General features: G+C 37.8%; 1 pseudogene; it reads right to left on the bottom strand.

Moving 5' to 3' along the window:
• Positions 1 to 14,105: 14,105 nt before the first annotated feature.
• Positions 14,106 to 15,420, bottom strand: LOC137765949 (elongation factor 2-like; annotated as a pseudogene).
• Positions 15,421 to 15,733: the final 313 nt, after the last annotated feature.

Here is a 15,733-nt window from a genome sequence, read left to right as displayed (position 1 = left end):
AATTGTGTATTTTCTGTTTTAGTCAGATCTACAAGGGGAGGCTGGATAAAAATGCCCTTGTTTTGCAAAGAATCAAAATAAAAGAGTCAGGTGTATCAAATGTTCAGTGACAGCAAGCTAAGAGAGTCATCATCCATCTCACAGTTAAGACAGCCTCATGAACAGGAGGGGAGGTGGAAGAGGAGTGGGAATGGAGGAGGGGAGAAAGAATATCTGTGTGCAGAGTCTTCATGTTATTGATTAAGATTCCATCCAAGAGACATGGGTGGGTGATGCCAAAGTTTATCCCAGTTACTCTCCTTTATCTAAGATTTTGTCACTGACCAACTCTCCACAAGAACATCCACTTTTTCTCAGCTATGTTAGTATTTTTACTGACATATTTTTACTAACAATTAAGTCACATAGGCCTGGAAAGTAGGTCAATGATCTGCACATTTCTGCTCTGCTCTACTGTTCATTTCATTGTTAATCTCTCAAAGAGCTATTATTTTGAAATAAAATTATTGAGTGAGACCTAACTATAGTCTCAAGTAGCAATATTTTTGTCAATGTGCTAAATATTTCTCATACAACATAAGTTTTATATATAATCATATACATAACACACAGGATTATAATATTATATATAATTTTATATATATATAGTGATAATATATAGGATCTCTTTAAATCCAGTGTACTGGAAGAAAATCCATTGCTTAAATGATTAATTAGAACAAACTGTGTGTCTCACTTTGGTTCACAGGTCTGTGAATTCTAGTAAAATGACCAAGTATGTCTTCATTAACTTGACCAATGAACAAATGTAAATTACTATAATCAAATGGAATTTATTAAATATACTGTCTTCTTGTTAGGTATCATGAAAGAAAATTCTCACCATTTTTATTAAGAATTCTTGTATGAAGAACCCTGGATGTTTTGTCTCTTCGTTAGAAAATCAAATGACAAAGCAGAAAATGAAAAAAATCCTACATATTAATTATAACTTCATACTTAACACATCTACTAAAATCATTTTCTTTGTGTGGTGTAAGAATGATTATGATTGTGATAAACCACAAACATAAAATTCCAAAGCTTACTCTGTCAAAGCAAATTCCCCATATTCTCTGTCAAGTTTAGTCCTGTTGAGATATTAACTGTTAAACTCTATTTCTAATTTGGCTGGAAGCACTACCGTGACTCTCAATGTTTATGCTTGCTTAAATATGGTTAGTTGAAGTTGAAACCTGTGCCTATGGCTGACAGCAATTTTAACTATAGTAGTCAACTGCTTCCTAAATCCTAAAACCCAGGATCAGATTAACCCTATATTTTTCAAAAACAAAAACAAATTCACTAAGCAGAGGCAGAGAGAAATTAGTAATCTCATGTGCATATGTTGCCTATACCTCTTCAGAGGTTACCACATTTAGAGCTTTCTGAAAGGCAGTCTAGAAGGGAGGATTTAGAATATATAATCCATATATTAGATCATGCAAAAGAAGTATTTTTCTTGAAATTTTAATCCAAAAAATCAAATATACCTTTCCCATATGGTCTGTGAACTAGATTCTTGCTTGTCAAAGCATGGTTCATGGAATATCAGTGGCAGCACCACATGCACGCTCCTTAAAAAGACAGAATCTCAGGTCCTATCCCACACAGACTGAGTTACATTCTGCTTTTATCAGATTCATATATGTACAATGAATTTTGAGAAGCACTGGTCTAGATTAACTTCAACAAAAATATAAACTATACTGTATATGAGTTTCTTAGAAATTTGTGTTAACAGTGCATTTATTTCAACAAATTTAGGAATTATGTTTGCATATTCTTTCCTAGTTAAAAGCTTAGGTTCAGTTTAATATGATAATTCGAATGTTTGTACTAAGCAAAACACAACACGCATTCAAGCTAAGCATTATTCACATTAAATTTTAAACACAAATGTATTTCAAAGCAAATTAATCTACACATTTTGAACTAATTTACACATATTTTTTAAAGCACACTTTTGATGTCTATAAACTTTTAAGAGTTTTGTGTGTGTTTCTGTGTGTGTCTTTGTTCACACCAGAAACTTCACAATATTATGTATAGATCCTGAAATGTAAAACTAAAGTTTTAAAGTGTATTTAACTTAGAAAACTATGATTTATAATTCCAGTCAAAATTAACATTACTTAAAATAATTTATTGCACCAAAGCTCCAAGATAAAGAAAAATCCATTTAAAGCAATCTATTTGCTATTTTTAACTCTATGCAGCAAAATATAGTGATAGGCTTTGATTATGCAATTTGAAGTAAAATGTTAAAACTACAGTGACATATGTGGGTGAATGCTTAATTTTCCCTTATATTACTTCTCAAGTAATTTGCAAATATTAAGGCTAAAAATGGGACCTTCTTTATAGGTATGCTGTTTAGATGTAGGCAAAAGATTGATACTAACATCCTAAAAAGAAAAAAAAAAAAATCTCCAAAAAGTATAATAACTGCCAAATATCTGAGCAAAAAGTAGAGAAGAGAAAGGAAGAGACAATTAGTGGGGTGCACAAAATCTGAGAGAAGGCATAAATTATATAATCAGATCTATCTTATTTCCCATAAATGAGTAAGAGAGTTGCATTAGCTTCCTCTGTAAATGAGTCAGGAATTGGCCAGACACACTACTCATTTGTCTCTTTCACTAACATATTTGTCTTCTTTCTCCCTAAATCAAATGAATGATCAATATGATGTAGCTATGGGGATACTGACTTAGTTTTCCTATGGTCTCAGAGAATGAGCCTTACTGATATTTTTGGTCATATAACTCTTACTTAAAATAATACTACTGAAGATGATAATCTATCATACCATTTCAAGTACATGATAATTCTATTAAAAACAGATTTTAATGAGAGTTGCTGCCTCTCTAAATCACCAATACACTCTCCAAAGTTATTAAAACTTTACTGTGCGAGAAAACAATGCATTTTCCTATTAAATTCATCACTAAATAACCAGAGAACTCTATTCTTTATGTTATGCTTAAAGTTAAACAGATGTGAATTGGGCAAATTATATCCACTGTCTTTTCTGCAAGCACAGCCAACTTTCAGGTCTGTAATGGATGTATCTCTTATTGTTTTCATTCCTTCCTTTTCCTTTCCCTCCCTTCCTCCCCTCCTCCCCTTTTCTTTCCTTTCTTTTTCACTTAGGGCATAAACTTAGTGTCAAATCCCAGTCAAGGAGTTATCAAGAACAAACAAAGATCCAAATTTTTGAAAACCTGGGATCAAGAATTATGCCTTTGCTTTTTTATCTCTTCAGTGTCTAGCACCGTGCTTGTGAATGGCAAGGCCTTAATATGCTGACCTGAGCTCATTTTCAGACCAAACAGTTATGCATAGAATTGACAAAAATGTTTTTGCGAGCTAGAATCTCATTTTTTCTTTAAAGTTCTTTTTTTTTTTCCCATAGTAGTCCATACACTTACAGCCTGAATTTCTAATTTCTGACAATGCAACAGAGTGCCCTAATGAGACTTCCCTGTCATATGTGAAGCCTCATCTAGCCCTGGGATCTCTCAAAGAGATAGCTCAAGGTCATGCAGAAGCAGAAGCCAAAATTGGTCTGTAAGAAACTAAATCTTTGGATAGAGCTGCAGTTTCTTAAGGTCAATCCTTACCTTACACCAAGCTGAAGCCTGGGGCCATCAGACTGTGTTAAGCTTGGGTAACAACACAGGTAGTAAGAATACTGACCTTAACAAAGTGTACCCTCTAGGGGAAAGACAGCCCTTGAAATATGCAGTTTTTGCATATTCCAGCTTCATACCACCCAGTTATTTCTCAAGTGTAACAAAGGATACTTCACGATCTAATTCTAATTCAGAATCACCAGTTTTTGACCACTATCATTCCCCTGAAATCTGTTCAACTTCTGGGAATATGAGATCAAAAGCCAAGCTTTTTAGAATCTTTACATAACTCATATACTCAAGTATTTTACATTGTAGCTCCAAAGAGTCCCTATTAGTCCTGCCTAAGGAACTTGAATATTGGCAACTTGCCTGGTAAAATCTGTGAACATATTAACACCTTGACTGGTCCTGACCTCCTGACCCATTCCTTTAAACTAATTTAGTAATTTCCTACGGAGTACAACTCTGAAATTAGATGTAAATCCTAAAATATCTTTGTCCAGGCTACCTTAAAGAAACAAAAAGAGTATTTGATACAGTTAAATTTAACTGTTATTGTTTAGAAATTTTAGTGCATTACATTTTGAAGAAAAATTATCTCATAAAGGAGCTTGGCTGAGATCTGATGGAATTCTATTCCAATCAAACTACATACATAATTGAAGACAACTGTTACCAAATAAATCCCTAATATAGTTTGAGGAAAGAAGAAATACTTTTAAGGGGCAGTAGAGGGTAGATATGGCCGTTTTTTATGAAAACAATTTAAATCACTGGTTGGGTGGGAAACAGAGGTTTGAAGGTGACTTACTGTTCACTACATACTCTATTGAAACTTTGATGTTTGTACTATTAAATTTAAAAAAAAACAAAAAACAAATTAGGCATTAGGACTTTCAAGTGGTCAAAATCAACTTCAGAGAGAGAAATAATACTCTCTTGAAAGATAGAGAAATTATAGAAAAGCACCGCTAAAGAATTTTTCTTGGCTATATTAAGTCACTATTCTCAAACCATTTCAAATAGCGATAGGATATTGGGGACTAAAACAAAAATTACTTATCAAAGGACTCAGCAATTCTTCCTAAGGAAGATAATAGGATGGAGTGAGGAAGAAATAAAAAAAGAAAACAAGATACTGCTTTTTTTTTATCTCAAGAAAAAGCAGTGTCATTTCTTTCTCTTCTTCCAAGAAGCACGAAAAAGAAGACTGCAGTGAAAGTGTTTGAAGAGGCAAAAGAGGTGATTTTTTGTGCATAATCCCTTTGCCTTTGCAAAGGCAAAGGGATTAAGTTACCAGTGATGGAAACAAGAAGAAACTATAAAAATACTATAAAAACAGTAACAAGCAGTCACTAAGAATTTTGATGCAAAAAGTCTAAATGTTGAAAACCAAATGAAAATCTTTATTTTAAGTTAAAAGAAAGAAAAATATGTTTACTTCCATGGCAATGGCCTGTATTTATATCAAAGAGAAGACCCAGAGTTTCTGGAGCAGTCTAACTTGTATGGTGGCTTGGAAGTCAGACTGCCTACTTCTGAATCCAAATTTTGGGTCATATCAGCTAAGCAAACTTGGTTAAGATATATACTCCTTCCCCTTCCTCTCTATCCCTCTTGGGACTCTTTTTTAAAAGTTGAGTTTATAAGACAAAAGAACAGTCATGCTATTAAAAGAAAAAATAACAGAGTTATAGTCATATTCACATTTGTAGCCTTGCATAAACACTCATCAATCTACCAGTTTTTCCTCTTCAGGAATTAATATGCAAAAATAAAGCACAAGAAGTTTGGGGATTCCTTAGTTTTAAGATTCACTGCTCCAACTTAGCATTTCAAAGTGAGGCCTATTTAACAAACCTCCAGTTACCTAAACACAATTAAAAATCATAATCACTGATCAAAAATTAACATAGTTTGTATGAGAACATCACACAACACATCAGACCTCTCTAGGAGCATCACCCGCAGAGCTGTTAATGAACAGGCATCCGAGAACATGCCTTGACCTTGTTTCTCTAGATAGAGGTGAAAGAGTGTAACACAAAGAGGACAGAAGGAAAGTTAACCAAAGCAAGCTGGATTCAGAAAAGTTTTATATGTAAATGCAACTTTCCAACAAAGAATGGATGATGCAATAACCATATAAAGGGAGCCATATTTGTGATTCAAATAGACAGCTAAACAAGTCCTAACTCATGGCAGAAGTACACAGAGGCAATAGCAACCATTCAGGTATGTGTGTCTAGTTCCTTAGACTGTTACGTATTATAGCTGCAGGCAAGGCAGTTTAATGGTCAAGAGCAACAAACATGATACTATGACCTTAGTACCTTCCAAATAACACAGATTTCAGACTGTGTTACTAATATAATACAATCACAAACTCTGACAACTTAAACAGTGTCTATTTTCTATTTTTCTTTATGGAAGAAGAATTTGATACTATTATCCTAATATTTAAATTTAAATAATCTACATTTTGGAAGTTATAAGAGGAAAAGCAAGTAAATACTTGAATATAAAAGATAAAAGAAACTCAAAAGACCAGAATATCATCCACAAACACACATACTAAAAATAAAGCAATTTTTATATAACAATGAATGTATCAATGGACAGACCCAATACTCAGGGCACTTCTTTTCTATTTAACGGAAAAGTCATTCTTGGGACATAGAATGTTAAAATATCCTCTCTTTACTATTCCTCATTTGATATAAATTACCACCATCTTAGTTCAGAGAACCACGATTTTGAACAAACTATGAACTTTTCTCCTTATATTCACTGAATGCCAGTAATAGTAGACAGGAAATGTTATGCCATGTGTTTCTGTTAATTAAGCTCCTTTGCTTGTAAGCATTTAAAGAATGGAAGAGAAATCTCAATTCAAGAGTCTCTAGATATTAACTCATGGTTAAATCATTTCTATTACGCTCATAAATATGATTTTTAATTTTCAAGAGCTCTTTTATTTAAGCAAAGGTTCATATATAATAGATTCTCTCTTGATATTGATACCCAAATGAGGGCACAGAGAATTCTGCCAAAATTACATATTTTTTTTAGCAAGGCTGGACCTAAATGCCATTATCCCAATTCACAAATGGGTGTAAGATTAATTGGCATTATTACTGAATACTTGGGCATGCTGGAATCCAAGTTTTTATAATTCCGAGTTCCACTGATTACTAAGCTTATTACATTTCCCTGGTGGAAAACTGTGCACTCTTGTATATTTGTATTAAATGAAGAGCCACTCACTCTTCGATCTCTTTTTCCTTCACCGGGAGGTATAGTAGGGTTCTTGGGGTAACACTGTGGATTTTGGTACATTTAAAACAAACAAGTGTTAACTTCTTTGTGTCCCAGCTTAGTCTGAAGTGACTCAGGGAAACTGTGCCTCTGAATGGCCACAGTAAAGTTAAACCAGAGATTAATCTGAAACATAGTCACTGAGACATTTACCCCAAAATATTAACTGGATGCCTTCTGTGGACCTAGCTCTATACTAGGCAATGTTGTTTGGTCTGAGTACTCTTTTCATAATGTCTGTTTCATAATGTGCCAGGTTGTGGATTGCACTGGGACCACATATATCTGAAAAACTAAGAACCCCAGAGTTTCAGTTGAGTTTTAAAAAGACAGCAGAGGCTAATGGGATAAAATATCTTTTAAAAGAGTCAGTATTGCTTAGCAGTTAAACAATCTGTGGATTAGACAGCCTGAATTTGCAAAATGACTCTGCCACATATAATCTTGGATAATCTACTCAATCTCTATATGTATAACTTTCTTGCAAAAACAATAATAAAGCCAATGTGTATACTAAAGTTAGGAAATAAATTAGATTCTGTATGTGACACACTTCCCACTGGTGTTGGCAAATGATAAGTATTTAATAAATATTAACCACTATGATTCTGTTCTAGGTGATGGGACTTGGAGAATGAGAATTAGCATAGACACAGGAGCAAAACAAGTACAGTCCAAGCAGTGGACAGAGTATGATTAAAGGCTTAGAATAAAGACATTATTTACACAGCCTTCATCCCCTGTATGATCTGGTTTCTACCCACCTCTCTAAACTTTCACACCATCTCAAATACATTCATTGTAATTTAACTACATTGGCATTCATTCTGTTGAACATGCTCAGATTCTCCTCATCTCCAGACTGTCACACATATTCTCTTCACCTTTCATCTGCCTAAATCTTGCTTACTCTTCAGATTTTAATTTAAGGTCTCTTCTTCATGAAAGCCTTTGCTGAAACATGCATTAGCCCCAATTACAGTAGCTTCTATTCATTTAAAATCTCATTGAATTCTGAAAAACAAAAACGCAATAATTTACCTCTGTATTAAAAAATATTTCAGTTCTCCTGCTGAACTTTGAATCCCACAGGAACAAGAACTGTATCTTTCTTGTGTACCAGTATAGCCCAAGAGCCTAAAATAACACCCAACATAGTAAAGAGTCAGTGTATTTTGCTGGTACATAAATGAGTGAATAAATGAGCATGCAATAAGTTCTACATCTTTTCAGAAGTAGTTTGGAGACTAACTTAGATGAAAGAAAATGTTTAGGTTAGAAAATAAGATAATATCAGTTACTTAAGATGAAGTCAGCTGGGGACTTCCCTGGTGGTGCTGTGGTTAAGAATATGCCTGCCAATGCAGAGGACATGGGTTCAATCCCTGGGAAGATCCCACATGCCGTGGAGCAACTGAGCCTGTGCGCCACAACTACTGAGCCTGTGGTCTAGAGCCCGCACACCACAACTACTGAGCCCGCATGCTGCAACTACTGAAGCCCACGCTCCTAGAACCTGTGCTCCACAACAAGAGAAGCCACCACAGTGAGTAGCCCCCGCTCGCAGCAACTAGAGAAAGCGCACACGCAGCAATGAAGACCCAACGCAGCTGAAAATAAATTTTTAAAAAAAGATGAAGTCAGTTGATGGAGAGCTTTCATTATCAGTCTAACTTGTTTGCAACCAAAAGGAAGTAAAGATTTTAAGTTTTGTATTTTTTTTATTAGCATTTGATTCACGTTCATTTGTGTAATACTGGTCACATACTTTTCAGGAAAGTTTTGTAGGAAGAGGTAAAGATTGAGTACCAAATAGGGTGCTCTTACAAAGAGGCACATGAAGTGATAAATGACCTAAACAAAATAAGTGTGAATTAGAATTTGAATTCTGCAATTTCCAAGAGAGTACATTTTTTTTAAATATGAGAAAAATCAGAATTTTATTGTATGCCCTTAGACTTATTTCATGGATTGTCTTTTTGTTTTTTGTTTTTTTAATTTGGAGTGACATATGGGTTGCAGTTGTGGGGACACTGGTAAGACTTTAAAGCCTTGCTTCTCAACATGTGGCCCAGTCTCAATAGCACGAACAAACCTACAGGTTTCTTAGAAATGAAGAATTCCAGGACCCACCCAGAACTGTTGAACTGAAATCTACATGTTGCCAAGATTTTCAGATCATTTATATGCACAATTAACTATGAGAAGTACTACTTTAAGTGTCTTAGTCTGGCCATAGTTAATGCTACCCTGAGATAGTGAGTGAACACCAAATACTGAAAGAGAAGAATTAATAGATCTTGAAAATTACATTCAGAGATGAAATAAAGGTAACTGTCATTGATTTTAACATTTCAATACTAACAACTGATAAAATGACAGTGTATTTTAACAACAACAAAATAGGGTACACTTTGGATTGCAAGCTACTCATGTGAAGACATACTACAGAAATTTTAAAGCTGTTTCTGCAATGATATCTGGGCTCAAGATGCAAATTCCAATGTAAAGATGAAGCTTCAGATTGTTTCTACTGCCAGATCAATTGGCAATTCCTGTTTTATATCTGTAAACAAGGATCTTACCAAATCTTTCCATTCTTGAAAACATCCGGTTATTCTTTAGAAGGTGGAGTCAGTATTTTCAGATTAAATAATTTCCAACCACATGACCCTCTGTGCTGAACTTATAGGTACTAATATAATCTTATTTTTTTCCCAAATACCGTCTCTCCCTCAGGGCCTAGTTCAAAGCTCACATCTCACCTATGAAGGGACTGGGACTTCTCCAACTCAAGATGACCTAGATATCATTTATGCATTATCAAAGAGAATAAATTTAATGGTTTCAAAACAAAAATCTATATAAACTATTTTTTATTTCCTCTCTTAACACACTGTTATATGTTTCCATTTTATAGGCTCTTATTTCCTTATTGGCTCATATTAACTAAACACCTATTTTATCAAATCTTTACTGATTCCATCATTTAGAAACACAAGGTTGGCATTAAAGATACAGAGAGGAGAAATCAATCGTATCTGTCTTTTAACATGTTCAGAGGCTTAGGACAAAGACATAATAAACCATCAATTTTATTAAAATATGATGGCTGTGAGAAAGTTACACAAGCTACAAGTTATGTACATCCAGCATCTCTGGAGAAACAAGGAGAGAACTTAAAATTATTTGGGGAATATAGATCATAGTCCATACCTTGTGTTTTTTACTTTCCTAAATATTCCTCTCTCTCTATCCTCACATACTTTTTTTTTTTTTTTTGCTGGAACAGAAATGTAGTAGACACTAATTAAATATTTTTGAGTAACTGACAACCAAATCATATCCATGTGTTCTATTAAGAACACAAAAATAAAATTAGTAAGATTTTCTTTTTGAGAAACATTATTTGTAAAACTAAAAGCATGTTTTACTATTTGCTCTATTACTTATTGCATCAAAAAACAGTGACTCAGGTAGGATAATTTAATATCTTAATTCTCAGAACCTGGAAATAGATAAACAGTTGCATGAAAATGTGCTACTTTGTTTAAAGCAGATAACTTACCTGAATCTTACTCTACTGGCAGCTATTTCTTTTGTACTTAGTTTTTAGCACTGTATTTTTAAAGTAAATGTTTTTCTCTTTAAATTCATCAAGCTGAGTCTCAAATGGTTTAGAATAAAGAGAGGTTGATCACAGACAGGACAGCTGAACAAAAACAGAACCTTCCCCAAATTCTATAATCTTCTCTTGGGCTGAGTAGAAAAGTTAGAATAGCCTCAGGCCAACCACTCATTCAGAAATTACCCTTTGCAAAGATAAATTCGAACAAGGAATCCTTTACTTCCCTGATATTCCTAGGAATTCTCACCCTTCCCCCATCCTCCTATCTACAGCAGATCCCAGTAACCACCTCAAATATTTTACCCAAATCCAAGCCTCATCCAAATCTAGACTTCTTCAGACTATAGTCAATCGGGCATTCCACATCCATAGATTCAACCAACCACAGTTTGAAAACATTAAAAAAAAAAAAAAATTCCAGAAAGTTCTCAAAAGCAAAACTTGAATTTGCCATGTGCCTGCAATTATTTACAAAGCATCTACATTGTATTTACAACTGTTTACATAGTATTTACAGTGTATTAGGTAATATAAGTAATCTAGAGATGATTTAAGGTATACAGGAGGATGTGTGTAGCTTATATGCAGATACTATGTCATTCTATATAAGAGACTTGAGAATCTGTGGATTTTGGCATCCACAGGGGTCCTGTAAACAATCCCTTGTGGATACTGAGGGACAACTGTATTACTAAAGGAGTAAGGATAAGCTCCTCTAAGGTTGAAATGATGATACTGAAGGATGACTCGAGGCACTAAAGACCTGATCTTTTCTCACCTCATCTACCTCAGCCCTTCCATTCATGGGCTGTTTCCTTGCTTCCTCTTTTGTCATCCTGAGTTTGTTAGTGAAGATGAATGGAAGAGGTGGAGCAAAAAGGACATTGCTCAATCATCTGTTTCTCAATCCCAAAATGTAGAAACATTTTGTAATGTAAGGTTGTGATGGGGTCCCATTTTAAAAGTCTGATTGTGAGTACCAAAGACTTCATTTAATTTTAATTTATTACTGGTTGGTTTGTTCCCAGTGAACTGAAGGTTCTTGCTTTGTTGCGAAAGGATTTGGAGACGAAGCAGGGACGTTAAGAAAGTAAAGTGAGAATTTATTTAAGTAAAGAACATGCTGCTCTCAGTGGGAGAACAGGCAGACAGGTGAGGAGCTGCGGCCCTGGGTTTCTTTGGCAAGCCGGTTATGAGGGGCATACAAATGAAGGGGCAGAATATTCACTGGGGAAGGAGGAGTTTGGGGGTCATATTCCCTGATTTTCATCCCAGCTCCATCTTCCCAAGGGGAGGAGGGACTTTTGTCCTTACTTAGCTTAGATCAGAAGTGTCATGGTGTCAGTGCATGATGGGTACTTCTTATCTGTAAGGCTAATTTTATTGTAATGAGCACAGTGAGCAACAGGTTACATTCGGATGTAGGAGATTCCTGTCTTTCCCCACCTTTCTTTGTCTGCTTCCAGGACACTTATCACCCAAAAGATGTGGTTTTCTGTCAGTCTGGAGGTTCCTGCTTTTCTTTGTCTGCCCGGGGACCCCCCGCTGTTTACAAGATGCAAGATTTCTGCCACCTGGCCCCTTCCACCATTTCTCTGCTCATATCTAGCTACCTGCCTGCTGTAACAGGTTCAGAATGCCCATGCCCACTCCAGGGTATTTTAGGGTAATGGGTACTCTTACCATGGGAAATTAAGCAAAGTGATAGTTCTGATGGTTAAGGTGAAGCATACCTTTTTTTCTTCTATTTTATATTTTACAACTTCTCTAAGAGTAAAGGGATACGTTATTTAAATTTAGTGGGATCCCCAGAGATAAATGAAATTTAAGCTTCAGTTTTTATAAAAGGCAAGAAATGTTTCCAGTTGGTGCATCTGAGTAAATGCTAACATTAACTCAGAACCTATGCTGCAGATACATAAATTTTAATTGGTACCCTTTTATCTATTTGTTGTAGAAATTCTTTCAGTAAATTTTAGATTTCCAGCAAAGTTTGAACTTCCATTTCGGCACATTTGGCACATTTCAGTTTTTTGTTTGTTTCTTGGTGGTTACTGGATATATTTCCAGGGAGTCCTCTACATCCTGCTCACACTTACAAGTTTCTTCCTTCAGAGAGTTGCAAATCAGTCTCATAGGGTTAGAGGCCTCTCCCATGGCAACAGTAGCTTTAGTGGGATTAAGGATCCTCAACTGAAATCAGGTTTGAATATCCCCTCCCCTTAGCTGTGTCACTAGGGTACATGGGTGTTTTCCCCTATATCCTGGAGTACAAGGATATTTTTGCAATATAGGCAAAGGCATTTTTAAAAGTTGTAGTGAACCATCTGTTTTAGGAGTGTGGCCCTCAGCTTGCTACACAGTGACTACTCTTCCTCCACATGGGAAACCACTGACTGGCTTGCACATTGCACAGGGTATCAGTCTCTCCCTTAAGCACTCTATAGGGTGAGGGTGAGTGCCAGATTGAGACACACAATCATGGTCACAGGATAAGAGTCAATTATGGCTTATGTTAGAATCAAGGCACATAATTCAATCTGAGATGCACAGATAGTTCCCAGCCAAGACACATAACTACAGCCATTTGAAGGAGGCCTCCAATTTCATATTACTGTCCCTAAATGCCAATTATCAACACTTTCAACTTAGATCAGTTAAATCTGTAAGAGAAACGTTGAGGGCTCAGTAAATGCAACACAAAGCAACACAGCTCAAAGCACAAATTAGCCAGCAGGCAACCCCTAAAAGTTCATGCTTGCCAGCAGGCAACAAAACCAGTGAACAAGCAAAAGCATTAAAATAAAGACCTTCCTGTGGTGGTCACTGTCTGGCCATCCTCCTCACAGTGCCAATGATTTTATTCACCCCACAGCGGTGGAATGGACCCTCCCGCAAAACTTTTGGTTAGGCTCTTAAGACGTATTATGCCACATTCAATTAGGAGGGTTTTTTGTTTATTTGTTTCACAGTCAGTACCATATCTTTATTCCAATGGCACTAATGCAGCTGGAGGTGCTTATAGTGACGCTGCACAAGATTTCCTACCATCTAGTTTCTGTCCAAAGAGAACGTCTACCAGCCTGTTCGTTCCCTCTTTCTGGGGGAAAATCCCCTATGGTTCATTTACGCAATTAAACCTCTTACTGCGCCTATTTTTAAAATTTGGGGGGCACTTGAGTTTCCCTCTGAGGAACAGAAAGTCAAAGTATTGGGTATCCCATCCCCTCCCTCAGCTCCACAAGCCAAATAAATACCTGTAGCGAGGGCACTTCTCTTGCCTCTGAAATCTTGAAATGAACATCAAAAGAAATGGCATCACGTGTTCCTGTTGAGTGATGGCCCAGAGTACGCTCCAGAAATCTGTCAGACGGAGCATCGCTGTGTCTGGACTCTCTCAAGGTGTCGTGAGGAGAACGCGAAGGCTTATTGTTGCGGTGGATATCGCGGCTGGGAGCCCGTGCTGCGCCGAGTCCCGCCTACAATTTATCCAGCAAGTCGGCCGGGACTGGGATGCCTTCCGCCAGGCCTCTTTGCTCGTCGGTCTCAGCCCCCACCTGGCTGGGGTTGCCGGTTCTGCCAAAGGGATCTCTGAGCAGGATCTGCCATTGGTCAAACACGCACCGGCGGAAAGCCCGGCTGTCGGCTTGGGCGGGACTTCGCCTTGGCGGTGAAGCCAAAGGATTTCGTTTTCAGGCACGTAGGCCTGCACCACAAACATGGGGCTTCCGGCCACCTGGAAGTCCTCAAAGACGTGTCCCTGCTTCCAGTTCAGGACAGAATAGATGCCACCGACCACGTGTTCCAAACAAGCGTTCCCACAGAAAGACGAGCTCCAGGAGCTGGGGCTGGGCAGTCAGCAGGCCCCGCAGACAGAGCGCTGCCCGGCAGTGGGGATGATCCGGCCGCCCCCGCGCTCAGTGACGTCTGCGCGCAGCCTCATTATCGTGGACATCAGAGCGCATGTCACGCAGGTGGTTCTCCTCACACACTGGCTTCCTGCTTGGTAGTTCCCTGGAAGCTGCGCATGCCGTTCTTTATCTCGTTGAGGTACTGCACTGCCTTGGTGGTGTCGGTGAGGACTTGGGGGCAGGTGCCGTGGGGTCCAAAGCACCTCTTCTTGCGGGGCTCGGCCGCATCCCACTTGTGCTCCTCCGCCAGGTAGCAAGTTTGCTGCTTGAGCTCCTGGCAGGTGTAAACCTCATCCTGTTCAGTGTCCTTGGCCAGGCCGTCAGGGAAGGGCCACACCGTTATGTACAACCCATTGTGCTTTTTGGGGGACCCGGACAAGCAGAGCACGTTCAAGTCTTCGCTTAAGGTCTCACGGCACAAGACAACTGGGTCGTATTTCTTTATGGGAATCAGACACAGCCCTCCTCCACGTCCTTCAGGTGGATCACCGGGTGCTGCTTATCGGCCCCTGCAAAGATTTGGTCATCTGATTCCTCTTATGATGCCCTGCACTGTAGCGTCGGCCTCTTGGCCCCCCGCTTCAGACCCTCTACCAGCTTGGGCAGGTCAGCCAAGTACTTGGCCTCCAAGGTAATCCTGACAACTGGGGCTCATGCTGAACTTCATCACCTGCATGTTGTGGGCATATTCAGAAGTGGTGATGGTGCCCGTATTCACCGGGAACTGGTCGATGCCCAGTAGGCCCATAATGTTCCTCCAAGGCATGTCCTCATTGCGCTCCACATAACGTCCCATCGTAAGGATTATTCTCTGGATCGGCTTCAGGTACAGATTTTCCTTCCTCTGGGGCGTGAAATTGGGGGCACGTATTGTGGTGATCATTTCGCACTGTATACAAATGTCGTATCCTTATGTTGTACACCCAAGAGTAATGTTATATGTCAGTTATACCTTGATAAAAAATTATTTTTTTACAAAAAAATTAAGAAGGTATGAAAAGGTTTATTACTCACGTAATGAAACTTTCTTTAGAAAGCAGGGACATCTCCCAAGCAGGTCCAAAAGTGTCAGCTTGAGCGAAAGAAGAGACTAGTTTGGCTTTTATCGTGATTCAGGGATAGCGTTGGAGTGAGCGTTCCTGTGAGTAGGCTAGGGTTTGCATGGTTTGAATTTCTGGCTGTTGCCAAAGGAGGGA

This window comes from Eschrichtius robustus, chromosome 6 (assembly GCF_028021215.1).
Source record: "Eschrichtius robustus isolate mEscRob2 chromosome 6, mEscRob2.pri, whole genome shotgun sequence".
NCBI lineage: Eukaryota > Metazoa > Chordata > Mammalia > Artiodactyla > Eschrichtiidae > Eschrichtius > Eschrichtius robustus.
Note: the sequence above shows the minus strand (reverse complement) of the source record. Positions and strands in the feature narration are given on the sequence as shown.